Genomic DNA, 4103 nt, shown 5'->3' with positions numbered 1-4103 from the left:
CTTTTGGAGCACTATTGGGCTAAGGATGGATAGCTTATGCTTGGAGCCCAAGTGTTGGATGAAATTGAAGGCCTTGTATGCACTTGAGGACACAAAACAATGGCCCTAACCCAATTACATTCACCTTGCCGTGGGCTTAACACAAACACCATTCCTTGCCATGCAAGGGGGAGCAAATTGGGTCCATTTCATGCACTTAAACCCTAGCCCAATTACACAACATTGCAGCCACATGCACCAAAAACTACTCAATGCCATGGCTACCCATCCCATTTCCAACATTCCACATGCTTTCACAACCCAATTCACATGCACATTCATCCACCTTTCTCCCAAAAATCGTGCATGCATTCATTATTCATTCACTTTGCATTCCCTTTGCATTTCAACCCACATGCAGCCACATATTCATTCACTTAATCATTAATCCACACATTCACACACATGCAACCAAAACAATTCCATGCCGTGCATCCCTTTGTTCCAGCCATTTCCAACACACATGCACCCAAACAAAGCCAACCTAGCTAACCCTACATGCATTTCTTTATTCACTTTTCATCATTGCATTTTCACCACCATTTACACACACATGCATCCTGAAATCCTTGCCGTGCCTTCCCCTTAGATTTTCAGCAACTTCTCTTCACCATTTCACCACAAATCCTTCTTTGCCGTGCACATGGTCTTCCCTTTTTCAATTCCAGCTTACACATGCACAACAACCTGCCATCATTCACAAAACACATTCTCCCTTCTCTTTGCCGTGGGTTTCCCTTGCCTTTCCAGCATCCCCTTTTGCATTTCTAGCTGCCACTCACATGCATTCACATGCATTTCCAGCACCAAAACAGCATTCACATGCATTTGCAGCATCATTAACACCCTTACCGTGGCCTTCAAACACCCTTCCAGCACATACACATGCACACACATGCAATTCCAGCTTTCACATGCTTTCCTAGCTGTTTTTCCACCACATTCCAGCCACATAAATGCTTAAACAAACAGCCATATACACCTCCATTCTTCCTATAAATACCCTTGCATTCCCATTACCTAAACACATCTCATTTTCATACACAAGATACCACAAACACATGCCAATCTTCCCTCATTGCCGCAAATCCCCTTCCATTTCTACACAATCTCTTCTCGGCTTCATTCCATTCCATACACTCTCCCATTCGCAGAAACCATTCAACCTTAGCCGCTCCACCTTCATTTACAACACACTTGGAGCACCAACACCGAAGGCAACTCTTAAGGGATTTCGACATCAGTTTTGCTTCAAGGGTTCTTTCTTCTTAATCCTATGTTCACTCATGTTATATATTTTTATGTCAAACCTTTTGTAAACATGAAGTGTAACTAATCTCTCTCTAGGGATTCGATGTAGCCTTGCAAGATTGCCATGTAGTTAATTCAGAATTCTCATTTAATCTATCTATTTCTTGTTTCATTCTCCGATTTAATTGTGACTTAGTGTGTTGATTTTAATGCTTGATCATCATTTGAATTAACCACAGGTTGTTTAGCCAAGATTAAAGCACACATCATGCATAATCTTAGTGGATATGTGAATGAATGAAGGGAATGTTTTGCAAACATCCTGCCGAGTGTTCCCTTTGGTTTTGTGAAAGTTTCTTGTGCACTACATATTCTTGATTAGGAACCAAAGTTGCACATCACAATTAGGCTCATGATTAGAGACATTTGATCAAATCCACACATCATATGGTTGATCATATCTAAGTGAAACAAACTCAAGAAATAGGTAGATGGATGAGTATAATCTGATTCAACAAGCATGGCCTTGGGTTAGCAATGGTAAAATCGAATCCCTAGCTTCATCTCCATTGGTACTATCTCATTTTATTAGCTGTTGATTCATTCATTTTGTGTTTACTTCATTTCCTTATGCTTTCAAGTTACAACAACAAATCTGCCTACATTGATTAGTTTTATTTCTCTAGTAAAGAGTTCTTGCAAAACAAGTGATTATATAGGTCCAATTAGTCCTTGTGGATTCGACACCCTTACTTGTGCCATTATACTAAACCTATTTTAGCACTAGGAAGGAAGACAACAACAAAAATGGCGCCGTTGCGGGGGACTGATTTCAGTCCCTTATAATTGCTTGTTTTGATATTAAACCTTGTTCTTTTCATTTTAAGTAGATTTCTGATTTTTATTCAAACTTGTTTGATCTTGTTTCAGGTAGTATATGTCAAATAGACTTGCTGAATTAGGCCAAAGAATTGAACGGTTAAAGGGCAACACTTTGGAAAGCTTTGTGCCAACAAGTTCCTCCATTGTCCGTGAAGAAGAGGAAGGGAAACAGTCTAGTCCAACAAGTGAAGGATCTGAGCACTTTAATTGGGAAAGAGAAGAAGAGATGGCGGGCAACCAAGATGATCTTCGAGCTTTGGAGGATTTTGCTCAACCAATCATACCAAATTCACCTTCATGCATCTTGCTGCCCACAGAAGCTAGAAACTATGATCTTAAATCTTCACATTTCCATATGTTTCCTTCTTTTTATGGCTTACCTAATGAAGATCCTTTAGCTCATATTAAAGAATTTTACAATGTTGTGAGTGGTTTACCTTTACAAGGAGTAAGTGAAGCAAATCTGAGGATGAGAGTGTTCCCTTACACCTTGAAAGATAGGGCCAAGGGTTGGTTGATGACTCTAGTACCTGGTTCACTCACCACATGGGATGCCGTGGCTAAGAAGTTTTTGGAAAAGTTCTTTTCCACTCAAAAGACAGCCACATTAAGGGGAGAAATCTTCAACTTCAAACAAGATGATGGAGAACCTTTCAATGAGTGTTGGGAGCGCTTTAAAGGCCTTTTATTGCAATGTCCACACCATGGGTTACCTCTTCACTTACAAATGCAAATTTTCTATGATGGACTAACCCAAACATGTCAATCAACTGTTGATAATGCAGCAGGTGGAGCTTTGAAGAAAAAGAATGCTCAAGAGTCATATAACATTTATGAGATGTTGGGATCTAATGCTCAACACAAAGATATAAGGGGTAAGAGAGTTGGAGTATATGAAACAAGCTCTAATCATGATCTTTCTTTGCAGGTAGCTAACCTAGAAAAGAAGCTTGAATCCGTGCTCAACATGGTGCCAAAAGCAAGTGAAGTGTGTGCCATTTGCAACATACCAAGCCACCTTACTCATCAATGTCCATCTAGGGAGGCTTACCCCGAGTATGTCCAAGAGCAAGTGAACCTTATGAATTCTTACAATCAAAGGCCAAGGAATGATGTGTATTCCAATACATATAACCCAAGTTGGAGAGATCATCCCAATCTTTCGTGGAAGAACAACAATCAATTCCAAAACTTCCAACCAAAACCTACACTTGAAGATACGGTTAAATTGTTAGCCCAAAATACCTTGCAATTCCAACAAACCACCAATAGCACTCTCCAACAACATTCGGCGGCTCTAACCAAAATGGAGACACAATTGGGGCAGACTGCATATGCCTTGAGCCAAAAAGAGGTTGGAAAGTTTCCAAGCCAACCCGTGATACTCCAAAGGAACCAAGAGCAAGCCAAAGCAATCACTACACTTAAAAGTGGTAAGATTATCAATAATAGAGTTGGCAATGAAGTTACTAATGAATCTGATCATGTGAATGCAGGGGTTACTCAAGGAGAAAATGAGAAACCAAATGAGGAACCAAGCCATGCTACTCCCTCGTTTGAAGCACCAAATCTTCACAAGGCCGAGAAACCTTACACTCCACCAATACCATTCCCTGGAAGACTTGCCAAGAGCAAGTAGGATAAGTCATTTAAGGAGATTTTTGATATTCTAAGTAAAGTAAATGTTAACTTACCTTTGCTTGATGTCATTAGGAACATGCCAGCTTATGGGAAGTTCTTCAAAGAGTTAAACAACTACAAAAGGAAGTATGGACCACATGAGAAGGTAGTGGTGTCTGAGAATGTAAGTGCCGTGTTGCAAAGAAAACTTCCACCAAAGCTCAAGGATCCAGGAAGTTTTTCTATCAACATCACCATAGGAGACAAGAAGGTAGAGAAGGCGATGCTTGACTTAGGTGCTAGCATCAACT

General features: G+C 40.2%; 1 non-coding gene across 1 annotated transcript; it reads right to left on the bottom strand.

Annotated features, from left to right (window-relative positions):
- Positions 1–2772: 2772 nt before the first annotated feature.
- LOC148695769 (small nucleolar RNA R71) lies at positions 2773–2883 on the bottom strand. Its single transcript, XR_015964942.1, has one exon. It is a non-coding gene; the product is annotated as a small nucleolar RNA R71 (small nucleolar RNA).
- Between the last annotated feature and the right edge of the window lie 1220 nt (positions 2884–4103).

Source organism: Pyrus communis, chromosome 7 (genome assembly GCF_041283825.1).
Source record: "Pyrus communis isolate YQ-2024b chromosome 7, ASM4128382v1, whole genome shotgun sequence".
Lineage (NCBI taxonomy): Eukaryota > Viridiplantae > Streptophyta > Magnoliopsida > Rosales > Rosaceae > Pyrus > Pyrus communis.
The sequence above is the reverse complement of the archived record's forward strand: the minus strand, read 5'-3'. Positions and strand labels throughout refer to the sequence as shown.